At 37.8% G+C, this 14,007-nt stretch overlaps 1 protein-coding gene across 1 annotated transcript in view; it reads left to right on the top strand.

Moving 5' to 3' along the window:
* VMP1 (vacuole membrane protein 1) overlaps window positions 1-14,007 on the top strand; it is a 102,191-nt gene that overhangs the window by 24,932 nt on the left and 63,252 nt on the right. The gene's annotated exons all lie outside the window — the stretch shown is intronic.

The raw sequence follows: 14,007 nt of genomic DNA, 5'->3' as shown, positions 1-14,007 counted from the left end.
TCTGAACGTGTTACTTTATTTCCTAAAATATTAGATACCTATATATCTGCCTTTAAAATGGGAAGTTTGTCTTGATTTTTAAGTTTATCAATAAACAATTTTATTTATTCTGTATTAGTTTCAGGTGTGCAGTATAGTGGTTAGAGTGCCGTGGGCAAACTACGGCCCGTTCGGCTGTTCTATCCGGCCCGCGAAGCCGAAAGAGCGGAGGGTTCTCTTGCTCTCCCCTCCGCTCCTTCACCAGCAGCAGTGTTAACATGGCAACGTCCGGAAACACGGCTGCAGCTCCTTCTTCTGAGTCCAGTTTAAGAACCCATTGTGGCCCTCGAGTCAAAAAGTTTGCCCACCCCTGGGTTAGACAATCATATACTTTACAAAGTGGTACCCCCAGTATTTCAAGTACCCACCTGACCCCATACATAGTTATGATAATATTGACTGTATTCCATATGCTGTAATTTACATCCCTCTGACTATTCTATAACTACAATTTGTACTTCTTTATCCCTTCACCTTTCTCATCCAGATCCCCAAACTCCCTTTCCTCTGGCAACCATCAGTCTGTTCTCTGTTATCTATGAGTCTGTTTCTATTTTATTTTGTTCTTTAGATTCCACATACAAGTGAAATCGTATGGCATTTGTCTTTCTCTGTCCCATTTAACTTCACTTAGCATAATACCCTCTAGGTCCGTTTATGCTATTACAAAAGGTAAGATTTCATACTTTTGTATGGCCAAGTAGTATTCCATTGTGCACATATACCACAACTTTTTTTCCCACTCATTTGCTGATGGATACTTACTTGGCTTGCTTCTATATTTTGGCTATTGGAAATAAGCTGTAATGAACGTGGGGGCGCATATATTCTTTCAAATCAGTTTTAATAGTCAACAGATTGACTTCAGGAGGTCTTTAATTCCCTAAAATACTATAAATATTGCTATGTGTCTTTGCATCTTTCTGGCAAAAAGGACATATAGTCTCTCTAACCCATAAAAGGTTAAGAACCAGCCACTCTTTTAGAACTTTTTTCTAAGTTGTCTATATTTGGCTGCCACTAGGTGGCAGTGCTCATACAACCAACACACTATATTTGCAGGTTCTATTCTGGATGAAGATGAAACCCTTCAAAAACTCTACTTAAATTAGAGGGATATTCTGTTTATCTCTATTTATGCCTATGTAATACCAGTTAATGCATGTGAGTGAAAATAATTGTCTTAATAGTTTTCCATATACATTCATTACTTTAACAGAAGTCAGCCTTTCTTTCCATTTTTGACATGTTTACATGTAGGACATACACTCGTGGCATGCCCAATTTCAAATATAATGGCATGATCCCATCTTTTTCTTTAATATTTAAGAATCTGCAGGTTATTGAAGGTGATCTTGTTATGGGACTAAAATCTTTCATTCCTATCATGGGAGGTAAATAGGGTATATTCAGAGTTAAACAACTAGGTTTGAATACCTAACCAAATTATTACTAACTAGAGGCCCAGTGCACAAATTCATGCATGGAGCGGGGGAGGGGGTGCGGGGGAGGTTGGCTGCCAGCCCTGAGGAGGGAGCTGGCCCTCGGCCCCTCTGGGAAAGGGCCGCATCCGCCGCCACCCACCCCCAGTTCCCCATCCCAGCCTGGGCCCAAGGGCCCTGGCAGGGTTGGGAGAGGTGGTGATAGTCGCCAGGCCAGGCGCGGAAGGAATGGATACCATCTGCGCCCTGCCACCACACAGTTCCCCGCCTCCCCTCCCTCCTCCTTCCCTCACTGCCACACTGCCACCACAGCAGGCGGGCAGCCCCTGGGGAAGGAAGAGGACAGGAATGAGACAAACCCTTGTGTTGAGGGCTGACTTTCAATAGATCACAGCAAGGGAGCTGCACTGCTATGTACGCAACCCCAACCCAGAAGTAGGTCTCTACGAATGGATTAGCACCAGGGGCTGATGGGGGCCAGCCGGCCGGAGGGAGGGGCCATGGGAGATTGGCTGTGGGAGCGCACTGACCACCAGAGGGCAGCTCCTGCGTTGAGTGTCTGCCCCCTGGTGGTCAGTGCACATAATAGTGACTGGTCGAATGGTTGTTCCAGTCATTCAGTCCTAAAGGTGGCATAGGCTTTTATATATATAGATGGTGATATTTAGGGAATTTATTAATTCTTAAACCTTATTTTATTAAATTTTAAATGGAATAATAATACCTGTTATAAGGCTGTTTTGAGTATTAAATGAAATAACAGATTTATGCACTTTTCAGTTCAGTGGCTAGTGTATGTAAGATACCCAATAAATTGTAGCTGCTATTATTATATTATCATTATTTTTACTCCGATTTTGTTTTTAAAATGCAACCATTTCTAATTTACATGCTTTAGCTGTTATTCTTAAAATAACAGCTGTTATTTAGCTGTTATTCTTAAAAAATTCTTAAGTGCCCTGGCCAGTGTGGCTCAGCTGGTTGAGCGTCATCCTATGCACCAAGAGGTTGCCGGTGCGATTCCCCATCAGGGCAAATGCCTGGGTTTTGGGCTCAATCCCCGGTATAGGTCCTGCAGGAGGCAGCCACTCAATTTTTCTCTCTTTCTCATTGATGTTTCACTCTCTCCTTCTTGCTTCCTCTCTAAAAAATCAATAAAAACATTTTAAAAATAAAGAAATTATAAGCGACATTTCCCACAGTTGATTTTAATGTAGCAGTATGTCATAGCATAGTTGAAAATCACTGATCATTTTCATTTCCAGTAATGATAGATTAGGCAATTTGGATCAATTCTCTTGTGAAAGTATCATAAAAAGGTTGATAAAATTTAAAAACATATGTTTAAAGACATCATAGAGATGAGAAAAGGCCAAATAATGACAAGGTTAATATCTTTGTTAAAGAGGAAACCCAGAAAAGTGAGACTGGCCAAGGATATGCCCTGGTAAAACCCGCAGGTACTACACATTAAACATAAGGGTGAACTATATATAAATCAATCTTATGAGGACAGGAGCTGGGGCTTAAGTCTTAAATCTGGAGGAAAATAAAAGCACCCTACCTTTGTCCCACCCTGTATATTGCATATAGCATCCTCTATTTTAAAAAATATTTTTTTTATTGATTTCAGAGAGAAAGGAAGAGAGAGACATAGAGACATCTATGATGAGAGAGAATCATTGACGGGCTGCCTCCTGCATGCCCACAACCTGGGCATGTGCCCTGACCAGGAGTTGAACCCTGACTTCCTGGTTCATAGGTCGGTGTTCAACCACCAAGCTAGCCAGGAGGGCTAACATCCTCTTTTGAATTTTCCAGAAAATAAAACTGTATCTGCTCCTGGTGTTATAAACAGTATTTTCATATGCTCTTTGCTTTAAATTTAATTTAGATAAACAAGTGTAAGGAATGATTTAAACTGTGATTTGTATCTTTTATATAATATATAGCAACATGCTTATGATTTCCAGTGTATCTGTATGATCTCTAGTATATCTGTAAAGTGTGTTATATTTTGATATAAGGAAAGACTCATTATTAAATAACAAATTAGAATACTTGGCCTAGGAGACACAGGTTGAAAGGGCAACTGACTCTCAAGGGAGAGGTGCCTGTGCAAATCACTGCAACACACTGAGGCTGGCTTCCTTGGGCCTGCTGGAAGAATAAGTATTGCTAGGAGCTAGATTTGGCTCTTACAAGCTAGGCTGGGCCTCGGGCGTGGGGGAGAGGTTCCACACTCAGGACTGGCTACAGCTGTTCGGGTCTTGGCTCTGCTCTTAGGGGCTAGGCTAGGGCCTGCCCTTGGGGACTGGCTCCGCCCTTCAGCACTGGCTATGGCTGTTGGGGTCTGGGCTGGGCTCTTCTGGGCCATGCTCCCAGCTTCAGGACTGGGTTTGGCTGTTCAGACAGGCTCGGCTCTTTGCACTAGGCTTCTCCCTTCATGACTGGGTCCTTCTGTTCGGACTGGGATTGGTTCTTTGGGGCTAGACTCCACCCCTTGGGACTGGGTTTTCTGTTGGGGTTGGGGTGGGGGTGGGAGGGAATGTAACATTAAATAACAAATTAGAAATGAAGTAGCATTTGTAAACTGCTTTTCATCTTTTGATCTTATTTTTTTATGCAGTCATCTTTTTGTTTCTTTGATGTCTATTTCATGAGCAAATCTTATCTAGCAAGTAGAACAAGTTACTGATTTCATTCATTTACTTATGTGTTTTATAAGTTGATCAGATGCAAAAGAAGGCTTCTGTGGTTGACAGATTCTTTAAGATTGTACCTTCGCCAAAACCGGTTTGGCTCAGTGGATAGAGCGTCGGCCTGTGGGCTGAAGGGTCTCGGGTTCGATTCTGGTCAAGGGCGTGTGCCTGGGTTGCGGGCACATCCCCACTGGGGGATGTGAGGGAGGCAGCTGATCGATGTTTCTCTCTCATCGATGTTTCTGACTCTCTATCTCTCTCCCTTCCTCTCTGTAAAAAATCAATAAAATATATTTAAAAAAAAAAAAGATTGTACCTTCTAGCACTGTTCTTGGATATAATTTCTAGAAATCTACTAAAAATTTTATTTTTGTCTTAGCAACTATGGTAGTAGGTTCTCTCTCAGATGATTCAGAACACAAGTGATCTAGGAATGCTTATTTACTAGAGGAACTTATGCTCAGAGTAAAAACAATAAGTTAATGAAGGAAAGATGGCTACTGTTTTCCTTGATGCATCTCTGTGTTTGAATGAGTCCAGATTTCCACCTTAATAATGGTCTGACCCAGAGCTTGAAAGCCCAGGGGCAGCACACTTTCTGCTAAGGACCAGATAATAAATATCTTAGGCTTTGCAGGCCATACAGTCTCTCTTGCAACTCCTCAGATCTGTCAATGTAATGAGAAAGCATCCAAAAACAGTGTGTAAAGGAATGTAACCATTTTCAGGTCAACCTGTAGTCACAAAAACGGGGGCAGACTGGGCTTCATCTGCAAGCTGTAGTTTGCTAATCCTTTTTCCTTTGTGGGACCGCAGTAGTACACCAGAAGAAGCATGTTGAGCTTGGGAGTCCGTGAACTAGCAGCCACTTTCCGAGGACTTACACACGGCACATGCATTAGATGTGTTCATAACTCTTTCTGAGTAATAATATTAGACTTAACATGATGTTTTAGAAGAGACTATAGTTTTAGAAAAGACTACTGCAGGTACTTGAATGGTATAGAAAACCATCAAGGGAAAGAAACACTTTACATGAAAAATAAATTAGAAGTTTTTTTCCAAATGAGCTGCCTGATAGCAAGATTTAGTTATAATTTTATGGGGTTTTTTTTCTTTATTTTTATTGTTGACACTATTACAGATGTCCCCATTTTACCTACCTCTACTCAGCGCCCCCCCCCCCTCCAATTATGTGGTTTAACCATTTATATGTGCATTTATTTCATACAGGTTTTTACAACATTGCAATCCTTTTGGGAAATAATTTATGGGTTAAGTTTAGATTGTTATAAATTGTTGGGAGAAGTAATGGGATTATTTCAGTATCCACCTTCTAATTATTTCCAGTACTAGAAAAACATGACTCATAATTCTGTAAACAACCGGGCTAACAAAAAACAGGAACTTTGGTACTTGATAATGAGAAATGTATCTCAGACATTCTCCCTATAGGCGTGTATATTATCAAATGACAAGACAAGCAGACAATTAAAGAGCCATTTGTAAGCTCTATGTGCGATGGATGATTTATAAAGTTTGTTCCATTTAATAATAACAAAGAGAATGAGTCCCGTAAGAATTGACAAGTCCCAAATAATATGATGTATGAACAGTTTTTAACACCAGGTGGAGCAGTTTCCTGAAGAAAAGCTTAACAAGCTCTATATTCCTTTCAAATAAGGCCAGCTCCCAGACAAAGAACTCTAAGAACAAAAACTGTCAACAGTCATTTTATAACTTTAAAAGGCACCCACATATTAAGCTATAGATAGAAGGTTGAATATATTTTACAGATAACTTTTATCTTTGGCTTCTACTTTAACCATTTGGGAATCAAAGGGGAGGGATTTCAAAGTATAGAGTTGTCCTGTCTACATGCAGTTGGGGTGTAGAAAAGTATTAGGACTATTTAATTACATTGTAGAATAAATCCGGTTTTCTTAGCAGCTATAACACGAAGTCATTATTATTTGAATGAAACGGGTCATTTGTTCAATATGACCCTTTTAATAGAAAACATTTTTAGCTCTTTGTTATAAAATAAATACAAAGAAAGTTGTGAGATATTTTCCCTTGTATAAGATTCAGAGGCATTTTCTGCTTTAAAGTTTAGGATTATTTCATTACTAAACTATGTGGTAAAAATGCACATCTAAAAAATCTGACATCTTGATTGCTATCGAATATTTATAGAGCACCCTGTTTCCTTACTGTATAGTATGTATATAGCACTTTATAGACTACTAGAGGCCCGGTGCACAAAATTCATGCATTCGGGGTGGGAGGTCCCTCAGCCAGGCCTGTGCCTTCTTGCAGTCTGGGAGCTGTCAGGCGGACATCCTTAGTGCTTCCGTGGAGGCGGGAGAGGTTCCTGCCACCACCGCTATACTCGCCAACCATGAGCCCAGCTTCTGGCTGAGTGACACTTTCCCTGTGGAGCGCACTCATCACCAGGGGGCAGTTTCTGCGTTAAGCGTCTGCCCCCTGGTGGTCAGTGCTTGCCATAGGGACCGGTTGTTCCGCTCTTTGGTCGATTTGAATATTAGCCTTTTATTGTATAGGATTATAAAGCTGTTTTTTTTCTTAAGTATAGACATTTATTATACTTTTCAACTCATGGCTATTGACTGCCTAAAGCAATTGTTATTTGGAAAATGCACATCTATGAATTGAAATGAAAGTGTGGTAGTTTAAGTAAGAGAAATATTGTAGTTGTTTAATGCCACGAGGTGGAATAAACTTTAAAAAAACAACAACAACTGTTACCCAACCTCTTTACCTCTTTTTCTGCTTGACTTCTGAGTATGGCTTCATTGTTCACCTGTCTGTGCCTCTGTAAGACACAAAAGGGAAGAGATTGCCAAAAGTAAGGTTCTGGTGTGACTTGATATTGCTCTGTAGAGGTATAATGACTGTAAGCAGGCAGTGACTCAGGGCTCTTCCCGGAAGACCAACAGGCCCTTCTTAGAAAAGGTTTGTTTGCCCTTTTTTGATGAGTGCATGATCTGCTCTTTACCCTGTCTTTCCCCAAGGAATGACTCATGTATTAACTCTTATGAGCACCACCACATCAAAGAAGAAACCAAGATCTCCAGGACGTGGGGCTGGGTTTTCACCAAACAAAGGGGGTATGCACAGACTGGATAACTTCCTGCCCTTAAGTCACTATTTATTAATGTGTGCTTAAATCAAAGCTAAGAAGATACAGTTTAGCTAAAATCTGTTCTGTTGGGTATATATTTTAAACAATAATGTAACCTTTTTAAAAACTCTGATGTAAGTATGTAGTCCATTTCTCCTGAACACTTAAATCAACTTTATGATCAAAAGTTGCTTAGGTTGCCCTGGCTGGTTTGGCTGAGTGGATAGAGCGTCAGTCTGTGGACTGATTGGTACTGGGTTCGATTCCTGTCAAGGGCACATGCCTGGGTTGTGGGCTCGATCCCCAGTAGGGGGTGTGCAGGAGGCAGCCAATCAATGATTCCCTCTCATCATTGATGTTTCTATCTCTCCCTCTTCCTTCCTCCCTCTCTGAATTGCCCCCCCCCTCAAAAAAAATTGCTTAGGTTTAGAGAAGAAAAGTGAAACATGTCTTTATTTATGGATTGATTCATATAATAAAAATGACTTCAAAGATAGGTCCTTATAACTTGGAGCATGAATGATAGAGCTTATACAGTTTTTGTTTTGTTTAGCAATTTTATATTTATCATAATGCTTTTACTATGTAATATGGATTCTTGCCCTGTTGTCTGGGTTGTGTGGACATTATAATCACAATTATTATTGTTAGACTTCTGATCAAATGAGGAATCTGACAAGTCAGATTACATATAGTAAGTTACTAACAGCTTCAGAAAATGAAAACCCACATTAGCTAATGCCCAAATTACTGCTTTGATATACTGTGCCGCATTTATAGAGAGGGACTACAGGCTTAATTTGTAAACTTGGGACTTTTTTCACACACAAAAATATAAACGCTAGTTGAACTTCTTGGAGCCCATTTGGAACCAATAGTTTATTCTCTAGCCTTCTAGAATTTGCTGGACACCATAACTTTAGATAAGTTTTCTGACTATAATGAGAAAAGCAAAAATTAAGAGAATTCAAGTAGAATTCCTGTTTGCAAAAGCATTTCTAAAGTAGGACTTAAAGAAAACAGAGGTTTTGCAAGTCGTGCACATAACCATTTGTCATCTCTCATTTATCACCGAGGTATTCCTAATGAATCACATTCCAGACTAACCACCGACTCCTTTTGTTCCTTCAGTGAAGGCGTGTGGCAAACAAATGTTTTCCCAGTGAATCAGCACAGGACTCCTGATTTTATTACCTTTGCCCTAAACTTTCCAGACAAAACTAATTGGAAATTTTGCCTTTGGGATCTCACTTGACTTCTCTGTATGGATGATGGATTAGGTTATGAATTGACATTACAGATGTTATGCAAACAACTCCCGTCTTTAGGAATGTTTTATCAGTTCTGAGAGCTGCCTAGGGTAGAAGAATGTCTGTCTGTCTGTCTGTCTGCCTGCTCGTTTTCCCTACAAAAACTCACACATACACATACTGTATTCTTAATGTGATATATTCTTCATCTTGATTGATAATGAGGCTTGGCTGAATTAGGTTCATAGTGAACTGATGTGACCATTTTAAGTTTTTACTTGTTAAGAAATGTCTCTGGAAGAAAGGGCCCTACAGTAAAGTTCAAAAGACAGAAAACATTTATTTTTTCATGAAGCAGCAATGCATACCCTAGTTTGTCATTTTACTAAATATAATTTTTTTCAAGTTAAAATACTTTTTTCACCAATACCTATATCTGCTCTTATTAGAAATCTTATCCCTGGTCTAACTATGGATTTGCTCCCACCCAGACATAGTCTTGCCTGGCCAAGCTCTACATCTTTTATCCTGGACAGGCAGAATTATTCCATTATGAAAACTTTGGAAAATATAATGTAATACAGCTCATGAGACTGGATACATAAGGCTTTGAACTGAAGCAAAACCAGATGTTCGATATGTCACAAGTAACTGCAACGATCTTGTTGAGTTGACTTCACTTAGAATGACTATGCTGAATTCCTCCCCACTCCCAACAATGGGCCCTACAGCCTGTCACTCTGATGAGAGTATAACATTTCTTCACGATCCTAAAGTTCAACCTCCTTATCACTAAAGGGACCCTCCATTGACAGTAATTAGGAACTCTCAGGAGCTCTGTGCAGCTAGTGAATGTTACCTGTGACCTTGTTGCAGCTAGGGAATTTATAGAGTTTCCTGTGCTGGGGAATAACAGTCTGGGCTGTAGATAGCTGTTTGACTTCCTTTTATGACCACCGCAAAGATGAAAGGACACAGTCCTTAACTGGAAAAATTAATCTTTGAGGACCTCTATTTGCCATTTTTCCTTAAGTACTCCTTGTATTGATGTTTACCTTGCCACATGACACATTCTTTTAAATGAGCTGAGACTCATTTTACACCCCAGCATATGGTCTGTTCTTGCTGAAAAGAATACGTATTTGGCTATTGCTGAGTGGAGTGTTTTATATTGTTGAAGTCTTCCATATTCATACTGGTTGTCAGTTTGTTTCTTCTATCAACTAAAAAGAGAAGAGCGTTGAAATTCCCAACTATAATTGTAGAATTGTTTATTTCTCCTTTCAGTTTTGTCAGTTTTTGCTTAATATATTTTGATAGTCTGTTAAAGAGTACCTTCACATTTGGAATTGTTTTGTTTTCTTGAGAATTAGCCCTTTATCGTTATGAAATGTCTTTATTCATCTCTAGGAATTCCCTATCCTGAAGTCGACTTTATCTGATATTAATGTAGCCACTCTGTCTTTTTTGTGATTATTTTAAAGTAGTTTATCTTTTTCATTTATTTAGTGTACTTTTGGGTCATGTACTGGGGTCTTGCTTTTTAATCCAGTCTAACACTCTCTGCTTTTTATTTGTGCATTTGGTACATTTATCAATATGGTTGGGTTTAAGTCTACCCTCAGAATGTTTCTTCCACCTATTTTTTATTCTTCTTTTCCTACCTTGTTTGGATTGAGCATTTTTAAAGTATATATAATGTAACCACCTTACAATAGTATACTCTTTTTATCCATCCCATACTTTATGCTCTTGTCATATATTTTACTTTTATATATGTCATCTTTTTTGCTCTAAACAACCAGTTATTTTTTAAAGAGATTTTAAAATGAGGAAGGGTCTTCTATATTTTCAGTGCTCTTCACTCCTTTGTGTACATTAAAGTTTCCATCTGGTATCACTTTTCTTCTGAGAATTTCTGAAAATCATATATTATACTGCAGATCTACTGGAACAAATTCTTTTGGCTTTTTTTTTTTTTGTCTGAAAATGTTTTTATTTCATCTTTATTTTTGAAATATATTTTCCATGGATTCTAAATTGGCAGGTGTTTTTTTCCTTTAAACTTTTTAGAGAAATTTTCCCATTGTATTTTGATTTGAATTATGTCTGATAAGTCTTATCTATATTTTCCTATAGATAGTGTGTTATTTTTATCCCCTCTGATTGCTTTAAGATTTTCTTGTTATTACTGAGTTCTAGCAATTTAATATGATATGATCATGATTTTCAGCAATTTGATGTGTTTTATTTTCTTTTTCTTGATCCTAATTGGTTGAGTTATTTTAGAGCATTGAGCTGATGGCTTGAAGTTTTTCATCAAATCTTGAAAACAGTTGACTATTTCTTCAAGTATTTTTTTTTTTGCATATAAACCGCCCACACAAACACATACCTTTTCCTCTCTAGGATTTCAGTCACATGTATGTTAAAATGTTTGGTGTTATTTAATAGGTTATGGAGGTTAATTTCTTCCATAGCCTTCACTCTCTGTTTGAATACTTTCTACTTCCCTGTCTTCAAGTTCTTTATATTTTCTTCTGCAGTTGATGATCTGTCTAATGAATTTTTCTATTCGATATTATAGTTTTAGCTCTAGAAGTTCCATTTTGTTCTTTTTTATATACTAGAGGTCCAATGCACAAAATTCGTGCAGGAGCTCGGCACTTGCAGCTGTGGCCCTCACAGCCCTGGCTTCATTCGGAAGGTCTTCAGGACAGTCGCTCTGCTGTTCTGTCTAATTAGCATTTTAGCTCTTTATTATATAGGATTCTGTTTCTTTCCTCTTCTTAGCAAGACCATCATGCTGTGCATGGGCTCCTCCTCTTTGACTGTAGATTTTACTGTCAGGTTTGTGTCAACAAATCAAGAGCCAGAGTCATCATAGGTTATCCTCATGTGTATCCCTTCTCTCAGCAGCCAGAAGTCCTGTGGTGCAGTGTCTAAAAAGAAGTGTTCCATATATTCTTGTCCAGTTTTCTAGTTGTTTGCTGTAGGAATGGAAGTCTGTACCAGTTACTTCATGATCTGAGGTGGAAAACCCTCAACCACAGCCAGGATCTGTAGCCAATACACATGTATACCTGTATGCTCCCATAAAAAACTGTAACATTGTGTTATCTTTATGCTTATGGTGGTTCTGTCCAGGTAGTCTATTCTTATACTATAGCTGTTTGTTTGTTCCCATGTTTCTCCATTTAGCATGATTAAAATGTGATTCTTTCATATTTGATACATAGTAATAGGACTTGTAGGTTTTAGAAAATACACTTAAAAGGTAGTTTGAATATATATTACTTTTTAAATGCTTCTAATCAAAAATATTTTTTTTAATTTTTATTTTTTTCATGTAACTAATATTTCAGTCAAGTTAGTTATATTTAGGAACTAAAATGTCAGGTATAGGCTAAATGGACTCTTGAGAAAGAACAAAAGGCAAGAAGCTAATTTATTTGTGTTCATTTTATCTGGGAACCACCACATCTGCCTCTAAGGCTGAGTAATCATGACTTACCAATGTGGTTATGGAAAATATATATATCAGTTTAGTTGTGTGAATGAACTGTCCTTTCTTTAGGGAAAAAAATTCTCATCAGATTGCTGAAAATTTCCCTTTTAGACTCAGAAATTTCATTATTTTATCTCCTAGCAAAGTTCAATTTTTGTTCATTTCTAGAACTCAGGAGTAGACTGTTCCTGCAATCTACAGGGGACAATTGTATAGAAATATCATGGACAAACTTGAACTTTTTCTGTTTTACTTATATAACATTTCTCTTTTGTGTTTTCAAACAATAAAGGTGAAAGTTACAATTTTTCCTTAAATTACATCTAATGCTTAGCTATAAGTGTACAGTGAGAAATTTTTTACTGATTATTCGGTGATCCTGAATCCCCCAAACTTTAAACTTGGTATGTTATTTTTTAGGCTTACAAAATAGTCTTTTTCCCCCCATTTATGAAATCTCTTATGCACATAGTATTCAAAGGAGCAGTTGTAGATTTCATGGCTAACGTTTGTTAAGACCTGAATACTCAAAAGCATTCTTTTAAAAAACATACTATAATTATTTTTAAAACTTAAATATTACTATTTATGGATTTCTAGGAATTAAAAGTCAAGAAAAAGAGGAACCAACTAAAAAATTCTTCACATAGGTTCAGAAAAACCTAATAACTAATTGATTCAGTGCTAAGAGTAGACCTTCATTTCTTGAATTTTATTTGAACAAAAATACCTATTTCATTTAGGGAGAAATGTAGCTTAGATTTATGAATATCTTTTTTCACATTAACATGCAACAAAAAATTTTGTTTTATATGACGTTTTATCTTGATAGCAGTAGGATTTCTTTAGTGTCTTATTTTTTCACTGGATATTATGCAGTCTTTGAACCACAAATTCTTTCACTATGTGATTTTAAAAGACACTTATATACAGAGATCACTTATTGTATGTATACTTATATATGCATACACTTGTATATGTATATATAATTCTACAAATACAGTATTTTTCTTCATAACACCTAATGGCTGGTACTTTTTGAAGGTTTACTATATGCCCATCCCTGCCCTAGGATGAACACTTTATATGAATTGACTAATTTAAATTTTACAACATCCCCAGGATGTAGATCCTGGGGTATTTTATTATTCCCAGTTTATAGATAAGGAAAGCAAGACTCAGAAGGTAAGTGGCAGAGGCCAGAGCCTACACTGGAACATCTGGCTCTAGAAGTTATGCTTATGCTTTAAAGTGAATACTTATACCGTGGGTGTTAGAGCAACATGTTAAGAATATACAACTTTTAGGTCTTATACTTCATGAGAACTTTGGAAATCAGCATTGGATTTTATTGATATGTTTAATTATATTTGGAGTTTTTGGAGCTGGATAAAACCATAAAATGAGTCTAATTCTCTTGCCTTGCAGAAGAGTAAACTGAAGCCCAGGAAGTTAAGTGACTCGTCTGAGGTTGCTTATTTTCTAAGCCTTAATTCACTATTTTCCCAATGATTCCTAAACCTAGCCTAATAGAACATAACCTATTTGAAACTCTAAAGGAGCTTCATTATTAGCATGCAGGTTCCCACTCCTACCTATTGTTTCGTTTTTGTTTGTTTGTTGTTGTTTTTTTAATTAATTTCAGAGAGGGAGAGAGAGATAGAAACAGCAATAACGAGAGAGAATCATAGATTGGTTGCCTCCTGCACATCCTCTACTGGGGATCGAGCACCCAACCCAAGCATACTAGTATGCCCTGACTAGGAATCGAGTCATGACCTCCTGGTTCATAGGTTGACATTCAACCACTGAGCTATGCCAGCCAAACAGGAAGTTGTATTTTTAACAAACTCCCTAGTAACTAGGGCCTAGTTGATTCTTCTGCAGAAACCTCACCTCAGCACACATGTCTATTTGGGAA

The sequence above is a fragment of the Myotis nattereri genome, assembly GCF_964212035.1.
Source record: "Myotis nattereri genome assembly, chromosome: 16".
Taxonomy (NCBI): domain Eukaryota; kingdom Metazoa; phylum Chordata; class Mammalia; order Chiroptera; family Vespertilionidae; genus Myotis; species Myotis nattereri.
Note: the sequence above shows the minus strand (reverse complement) of the source record. Positions and strands in the feature narration are given on the sequence as shown.